This window comes from Aythya ferina, assembly GCF_964211825.1.
Source record: "Aythya ferina genome assembly, contig: HAP1_SCAFFOLD_148, whole genome shotgun sequence".
Lineage (NCBI taxonomy): Eukaryota > Metazoa > Chordata > Aves > Anseriformes > Anatidae > Aythya > Aythya ferina.
Genome location: NW_028181378.1, coordinates 273,897 through 283,966, shown reverse-complemented (window position 1 = coordinate 283,966; position 10,070 = coordinate 273,897).

Sequence of the window (10,070 nt, the reverse complement as noted above, 5' to 3'; positions counted from 1 at the left end):
ATTAGGAAATCAACGAAACGCAACGGAAACCCCAAAACACGTCAAAAACACCACAAAAAAAAAGCGGGATCACCCCCAAAACCGAAAGAAAACCCTAAAAGCCGTTGATCCACCCCAAAAGTCCCCCTAAACCTACCTGATGTTCTCCAATACCCACAATTTACACGTTTTCACCATGATGAACAACAAGAACCCAACAAAAACAAACGGAGACCCCAAAATATGTCAAAAACACCCCAAAAAAGAATGGGACCACCCCAAAAACAGAAGAAAACGCTAAAAAAACAGAAGAATTCAACCAAAACCATAGATTCACCACCCAGAAAAACTTAAACTCACCTGATATTCTCCAAAACCCACAATTTACACTTTTCCAACATGATGACCAACAAGAACCCAACAAAACCCAACGGAGACCCCAAAACACATCAAAAACACACCAAAAAAGAACGGGATCACCCCAGAAAAACAGAAAAAAAAAACAAATACCATGAATCCACCCCAAAAGTCCCCCTAAACCTACCTGATGTTCTCCAAAACCCACAATTTACCCTTTTCCACCATGATGCCAACGGAAAACCCAACGAAACTCAACGGAGAACCCAAAATACATCAAAAACACCCCAAACAAGAACGGAATCACCCCCAAAACTGGAAGAAAATCCCCAAAAAACACAGATCCACCCCAAAAAGACACTAAACCTACCTGATGTTTTCCAAAACCCACAATTTACACTTTTCCAACATGATGACCACGGAAAACACAACGAAACCCAACGGAGAACCCAAAACACGTCAAAAACACCCCAAAAAAGAACTGGATCAGAAGAAAAAACACCAAACACTATGAATTTCCCCGCAAAACCACCCTAAACTCACCTGATCTTCTTCAAAACCCACAATCCACTCCCATTTACCTTAAGGACCAAAGAGAATCCAACTAAAACCCAACGGAGACCACAAAAAGGGTCAAAAACACCCCAAACAAGAACGGAATCACCCCCAAAACTGGAAGAAAATCCCCCAAAAACATAGATCCACCCCAAAACGACAGTAAACCTACCTGATGTTCTCCAAAACCCGCAATTTACACTTTTCCAACATGATGACCAACAAGAACCCAGCAAAACCCAACGGAGACCCCAAAACACGTCAAAAACATGCCAAAAAACAACTGGATCACTAGAAAAAAACAGAAGAAAACCCTAAAAACCATGAATCTGCCCCAGAAGTCCTCCTAAACCTACCTGATGTTCTCCAAAACCCACAATTTACACTTTTCCTGCATGATGACCACGGAAAACACAACGAAACCCAACGGAGAACCCAAAACACATCCAAAACACCCCAAACAAGAACAGGATCACCCCCAAAAACGAAAGAAAACCCCAAAAAGCACGGATCCAATCCCAAAACCACCCTAAACCTACCTGATGTTCTCCAAATCCAAATGTCCACTCCCAACCACCATAAAACCCATTAGGAACTCAACGAAACCCAACGGAAACCCCAAAAACACCTCAAAAACACCCCAAAAAAGAACTGGATCAGAAGAAAAAACACTATGAATTTCCCCGCAAAACCACCCTAAACTCACCTGATCTTCTTCAAAACCCACAATCCACTCCCATTTCCCTTAACGACCAACGAGAATCCAACTAAAACGCAACGGAGACCCCAAAACAAGTCGAAAAAACCCCAAACAAGAACAGGATAACCCCTAAAAAAGAAAGAAAACCCCAAAAACCATAGATCCACCCCAAAAACACACTAAGCCTACCTGATGTTCTCCAAATCCCAAAGTCCACTCCCAACAAACTTAAAACACATTAGGAAATCAACGAAACGCAACGGAAACCCCAAAACACGTCAAAAACACCACAAAAAAAAAGCGAGATCACCCCCAAAACCGAAAGAAAACCCTAAAAGCCGTTGATCCACCCCAAAAGTCCCCCTAAACCTACCTGATGTTCTCCAATACCCACAATTTACACGTTTTCACCATGATGAACAACAAGAACCCAACAAAAACAAACGGAGACCCCAAAATATGTCAAAAAAAAAACAAAAAAGAATGGGACCACCCCAAAAACAGAAGAAAACGCTAAAAAAACAGAAGAATTCAACCAAAACCATAGATTCACCACCCAGAAAAACTTAAACTCACCTGATATTCTCCAAAACCCACAATTTACACTTTTCCAACATGATGACCAACAAGAACCCAACAAAACCCAACGGAGACCCCAAAACACATCAAAAACACACCAAAAAAGAACGGGATCACTCCAGAAAAACAGAAAAAAAAAACAAATACCATGAATCCACCCCAAAAGTCCCCCTAAACCTACCTGATGTTCTCCAAAACCCACAATTTACCCTTTTCCACCATGATGCCAACGGAAAACCCAACGAAACTCAACGGAGAACCCAAAATACATCAAAAACACCCCAAACAAGAACGGAATCACCCCCAAAACTGGAACAAAATCCCCAAAAAACACAGATCCACCCCAAAAAGACACTAAACCTACCTGATGTTTTCCAAAACCCGCAATTTACACTTTTCCAACATGATGACCACGGAAAACACAACGAAACCCAACGGAGAACCCAAAACACGTCAAAAACACCCCAAAAAAGAACTGGATCAGAAGAAAAAACACCAAACACTATGAATTTCCCCGCAAAACCACCCTAAACTCACCTGATCTTCTTCAAAACCCACAATCCACTCCCATTTACCTTAAGGACCAAAGAGAATCCAACTAAAACCCAACGGAGACCACAAAAAGGGTCAAAAACACCCCGAACAAGAACGGAATCACCCCCAAAACTGGAAGAAAATCCCCCAAAAACATAGATCCACCCCAAAACGACAGTAAACCTACCCGATGTTCTCCAAAACCCGCAATTTACACTTTTCCAACATGATGACCAACAAGAACCCAGCAAAACCCAACGGAGACCCCAAAACACGTCAAAAACATGCCAAAAAACAACTGGAACACTAGAAAAAAAACAGAAGAAAACCCTAAAAACCATGAATCTGCCCCAAAAGTCCTCCTAAACCTACCTGATGTTCTCCAAAACCCACAATTTACACTTTTCCACCATGATGACCACGGAAAACACAACGAAACCCAACGGAGAACCCAAAACACATCCAAAACACCCCAAACAAGAACAGGATCACCCCCAAAAACGAAAGAAAACCCCAAAAAGCACGGATCCAATCCCAAAACCACCCTAAACCTACCTGATGTTCTCCAAATCCAAATGTCCACTCCCAACCACCATAAAACCCATTAGGAACTCAACGAAACCCAACGGAAACCCCAAAAACACCTCAAAAACACCCCAAAAAAGAACTGGATCAGAAGAAAAAACACCAAACACTATGAATTTCCCCGCAAAACCACCCTAAACTCACCTGATCTTCTTCAAAACCCACAATCCACTCCCATTTCCCTTAACGACCAACGAGAATCCAACTAAAACCCAACGGAGACCACAAAAAGGGTCAAAAACACCCCAAAAAAGAACGGAATCACCCCCAAAACTGGAAGAAAATCCCCCCAAAAACATAGATCCACCCCAAAACGACACTAAACCTACTTGATGTTCTCCAAATCCCAAAGTCCACTCCCAACAAACTTAAAACACATTAGGAAATCAACGAAACGCAACGGAAACCCCAAAACACGTCAAAAACACCACAAAAAAAAGCGGGATCACCCCCAAAACCGAAAGAAAACCCTAAAAGCCGTTGATCCACCCCAAAAGTCCCCCTAAACCTACCTGATGTTCTCCAATACCCACAATTTACACGTTTTCACCATGATGAACAACAAGAACCCAACAAAAACAAACGGAGACCCCAAAATATGTCAAAAACACCCCAAAAAAGAATGGGACCACCCCAAAAACAGAAGAAAACGCTAAAAAAAACAGAAGAATTCAACCAAAACCATAGATTCAATACCCAGAAAAACTTAAACTCACCTGATATTCTCCAAAACCCACAATTTACACTTTTCCAACATGATGACCAAAAAGAACCTAGCAAAACCCAACGGAGACCCCAAAACACATCAAAAACACACCAAAAAAGAACGGGATCACGCCAGAAAAACAGAAAAAAAAAAAACAAATACCATGAATCCACCCCAAAAGTCCCCCTAAACCTACCTGATGTTCTCCAAAACCCACAATTTACCCTTTTCCACCATGATGCCAACAGAAAACCCAACGAAACCCAACGGAGAACCCAAAACACATCAAAAACACCACAAACAAGAACGGAATCACCCCCAAAACTGGAACAAAATCCCCAAAAAGCACGGATCAAATCCCAAAACCACCCTAAACCTACCTGATGTTCTCCAAAACCCACAATTCAGCCTTTTCCACCAAAATGAAAAAGGAAAACACAACGAAACAAAACAGAGACCACAAAACACGTCAAAAACACCCCAAACAAGAACGGAATCACCCCCAAAACTGGAAGAAAATCACCAAAAAACATAGATCCACCCCAAAACGACAGTAAACCTACCTGATGTTCTCCAAAACCCGCAATTTACACTTTTCCAACATGATGACCAACAAGAACCCAGCAAAACCCAACGGAGACCCCAAAACACGTCAAAAACATGCCAAAAAACAACTGGAACACTAGAAAAAAAACAGAAGAAAACCCTAAAAACCATGAATCTGCCCCAAAAGTCCTCCTAAACCTACCTGATGTTCTCCAAAACCCACAATTTACACTTTTCCACCATGATGACCACGGAAAACACAACGAAACCCAACGGAGAACCCAAAACACATCCAAAACACCCCAAACAAGAACAGGATCACCCCCAAAAAAGAAAGAAAACCCCAAAAAGCACGGATCCAATCCCAAAACCACCCTAAACCTACCTGATGTTCTCCAAATCCAAATGTCCACTCCCAACCACCATAAAACCCATTAGGAACTCAACGAAACCCAACGGAAACCCCAAAAACACCTCAAAAACACCCCAAAAAAGAACTGGATCAGAAGAAAAAACACCAAACACTATGAATTTCCCCGCAAAACCACCCTAAACTCACCTGATCTTCTTCAAAACCCACAATCCACTCCCATTTCCCTTAACGACCAACGAGAATCCAACTAAAACCCAACGGAGACCACAAAAAGGGTCAAAAACACCCCAAAAAAGAACGGAATCACCCCCAAAACTGGAAGAAAATCCCCCCAAAAACATAGATCCACCCCAAAACGACACTAAACCTACTTGATGTTCTCCAAATCCCAAAGTCCACTCCCAACAAACTTAAAACACATTAGGAAATCAACGAAACGCAACGGAAACCCCAAAACACGTCAAAAACACCACAAAAAAAAGCGGGATCACCCCCAAAACCGAAAGAAAACCCTAAAAGCCGTTGATCCACCCCAAAAGTCCCCCTAAACCTACCTGATGTTCTCCAATACCCACAATTTACACGTTTTCACCATGATGAACAACAAGAACCCAACAAAAACAAACGGAGACCCCAAAATATGTCAAAAACACCACAAAAAAGAATGGGACCACCCCAAAAACAGAAGAAAACGCTAAAAAAAACAGAAGAATTCAACCAAAACCATAGATTCAATACCCAGAAAAACTTAAACTCACCTGATATTCTCCAAAACCCACAATTTACACTTTTCCAACATGATGACCAAAAAGAACCTAGCAAAACCCAACGGAGACCCCAAAACACATCAAAAACACACCAAAAAAGAACGGGATCACGCCAGAAAAACAGAAAAAAAAAAAACAAATACCATGAATCCACCCCAAAAGTCCCCCTAAACCTACCTGATGTTCTCCAAAACCCACAATTTACCCTTTTCCACCATGATGCCAACAGAAAACCCAACGAAACCCAACGGAGAACCCAAAACACATCAAAAACACCACAAACAAGAACGGAATCACCCCCAAAACTGGAACAAAATCCCCAAAAAGCACGGATCAAATCCCAAAACCACCCTAAACCTACCTGATGTTCTCCAAAACCCACAATTCAGCCTTTTCCACCAAAATGAAAAAGGAAAACACAACGAAACAAAACAGAGACCACAAAACACGTCAAAAACACCCCAAACAAGAACGGAATCACCCCCAAAACTGGAAGAAAATCACCAAAAAACACAGATCCACCCCAAAAAGACAGTAAACCTACCTGATGTTCTCCAAAACCCGCAATTTACACTTTTCCAACATGATGACCAACAAGAACCCAGCAAAACCCAACGGAGACCCCAAAACACGTCAAAAACACCCCAAAAATGAATTCGATCACCCCCCCAAAAAAAACAGAAGAAAACCCCAAATACCATGAATCCACCCCAAAAGTCCCCCTAAACCTACCTGATGTTCTCCAAAACCCACAATTTACACTTTTCCTGCATGATGACCACGGAAAACCCAACGAAAACCAACGGAGACCCCAAAACAAGTCGAAAACACCACAAACAAGAATTGGATCACCCCAAAACTGGAACAAAATCCCCCAAAAACATAGATCCACCCAAAAAACACCCTAAATCTACCTGATGTTCTCCAAAACCCACAATTTACACTTTTCCACCATGATGACCACGAAAAACCCAACGAAACCCAACGGAGACCCCAAAACACGTCAAAAACATGCCAAAAAACAACTGGATCACTAGAAAAAACAGAAGAAAACCCTAAAAACCATGAATCTGCCCCAAAAGTCCTCCTAAACCTACCTGATGTTCTCCAAAACCCACAATTTACACTTTTCCTGCATGATGACCACGGAAAACACAACGAAACCCAACGGAGAACCCAAAACACATCCAAAACACCCCAAACAAGAACAGGATCACCCCCAAAAACGAAAGAAAACCCCAAAAAGCACGGATCCAATCCCAAAACCACTCTAAAAGTACCTGATGTTCTCCAAATCCAAATGTCCACTCCCAACCACCATAAAACCCATTAGGAACTCAACGAAACCCAACGGAAACCCCAAAAACACCTCAAAAACACCCCAAAAAAGAACTGGATCAGAAGAAAAAACACCAAACACTATGAATTTCCCCGCAAAACCACCCTAAACTCACCTGATCTTCTTCAAAACCCACAATCCACTCCCATTTCCCTTAACGACCAACGAGAATCCAACTAAAACGCAACGGAGACCCCAAAACAAGTCGAAAACACCCCAAACAAGAACAGGATAACCCCTAAAAAAGAAAGAAAACCCCAAAAAGCATAGATCCACCCCAAAAACACACTAAACCTACTTGATGTTCTCCAAATCCCAAAGTCCACTCCCAACAAACTTAAAACACATTAGGAAATCAACGAAACGCAACGGAAACCCCAAAACACGTCAAAAACACCACAAAAAAAAGCGAGATCACCCCCAAAACCGAAAGAAAACCCTAAAAGCCGTTGATCCACCCCAAAAGTCCCCCTAAACCTACCTGATGTTCTCCAATACCCACAATTTACACGTTTTCACCATGATGAACAACAAGAACCCAACAAAAACAAACGGAGACCCCAAAATATGTCAAAAAAAAAACAAAAAAGAATGGGACCACCCCAAAAACAGAAGAAAACGCTAAAAAAACAGAAGAATTCAACCAAAACCATAGATGCACCACCCAGAAAAACTTAAACTCACCTGATATTCTCCAAAACCCACAATTTACACTTTTCCAACATGATGACCAACAAGAACCCAACAAAACCCAACGGAGACCCCAAAACACATCAAAAACACACCAAAAAAGAACGGGATCACCCCAGAAAAACAGAAAAAAAAAACAAATACCATGAATCCACCCCAAAAGTCCCCCTAAACCTACCTGATGTTCTCCAAAACCCACAATTTACCCTTTTCCACCATGATGCCAACAGAAAACCCAACGAAACTCAACGGAGAACCCAAAATACATCAAAAACACCACAAACAAGAACGGAATCACCCCCAAAACTGGAACAAAATCCCCAAAAAGCACGGATCAAATCCCAAAACCACCCTAAACCTACCTGATGTTCTCCAAAACCCACTATTCAGCCTTTTCCACCAAAATGAACAAGGAAAACACAACGAAACAAAACAGAGACCACAAAAAACGTCAAAAACACCCCAAACAAGAACGGAATCACCCCCAAAACTGGAAGAAAATCCCCAAAAAACACAGATCCACCCCAAAAAGACACTAAACCTACCTGATGTTTTCCAAAACCCGCAATTTACACTTTTCCAACATGATGACCACGGAAAACACAACGAAACCCAACGGAGACCCCAAAACACGTCAAAAACACCCCAGAAAAGAACTGGATCAGAAGAAAAAACACCAAACACTATGAATTTCCCCGCAAAACCACCCTAAACTCACCTGATCTTCTTCAAAACCCACAATCCACTCCCATTTACCTTAAGGACCAAAGAGAATCCAACTAAAACCCAACGGAGACCACAAAAAGGGTCAAAAACACCCCGAACAAGAACGGAATCACCCCCAAAACTGGAAGAAAATCCCCCAAAAACATAGATCCACCCCAAAACGACAGTAAACCTACCTGATGTTCTCCAAAACCCGCAATTTACACTTTTCCAACATGATGACCAACAAGAACCCAGCAAAACCCAACGGAGACCCCAACACACGTCAAAAACACCCCAAAAATGAATTCGATCACCCCCCCAAAAAAAACAGAAAAAAAAAACAAATACCATGAATCCACCCCAAAAGTCCCCCTAAACCTACCTGATGTTCTCCAAAACCCACAATTTACACTTTTCCACCATGATGACAACGGAAAACCCAACGAAACCCAACGGAGAACCCAAAACACGTCCAAAACACCCCAAAAAAGAACGGGATCACCCCAAAACTGGAACAAAATCCCTCAAAACCATAGATCCACCAAAAAACACCCTAAATCTACCTGATGTTCTCCAAAACCCACAATTTACACTTTTCCACCATGATGACCACGAAAAACCCAATGAAACCCAACGGAGACCCCAAAACACGTCAAAAACATGCCAAAAAACAACTGGATCACTAGAAAAAAACAGAAGAAAACCCTAAAAACCATGAATCTGCCCCAAAAGTCCTCCTAAACCTACCTGATGTTCTCCAAAACCCACAATTTACACTTTTCCTGCATGATGACCACGGAAAAAACAACGAAACCCAACGGAGAACCCAAAACAAGTCGAAAACACCCCAAACAAGAACAGGATCACCCCCAATAACGAAAGAAAACCCCAAAAAGCACGGATCAAATCCCAAAACCACCCTAAACCTACCTGATGTTCTCCAAATCCAAATGTCCACTCCCAACCACCATAAAACCCATTAGGAACTCAACGAAACCCAACGGAAACCCCAAAAACACCTCAAAAACACCCCAAAAAAGAACTGGATCAGAAGAAAAAACACCAAACACTATGAATTTCCCCGCAAAACCACCCTAAACTCACCTGATCTTCTTCAAAACCCACAATCCACTCCCATTTCCCTTAACGACCAACGAGAATCCAACTAAAACCCAACGGAGACCACAAAAAGGGTCAAAAACACCCCAAAAAAGAACGGAATCACCCCCAAAACTGGAAGAAAATCCCCCCAAAAACATAGATCCACCCCAAAACGACACTAAACCTACTTGATGTTCTCCAAATCCCAAAGTCCACTCCCAACAAACTTAAAACACATTAGGAAATCAACGAAACGCAACGGAAACCCCAAAACACGTCAAAAACACCACAAAAAAAAGCGGGATCACCCCCAAAACCGAAAGAAAACCCTAAAAGCCGTTGATCCACCCCAAAAGTCCCCCTAAACCTACCTGATGTTCTCCAATACCCACAATTTACACGTTTTCACCATGATGAACAACAAGAACCCAACAAAAACAAACGGAGACCCCAAAATATGTCAAAAAAAAAAACAAAAAAGAATGGGACCACCCCAAAAACAGAAGAAAACGCTAAAAAAACAGAAGAATTCAACCAAAACCATAGATTCA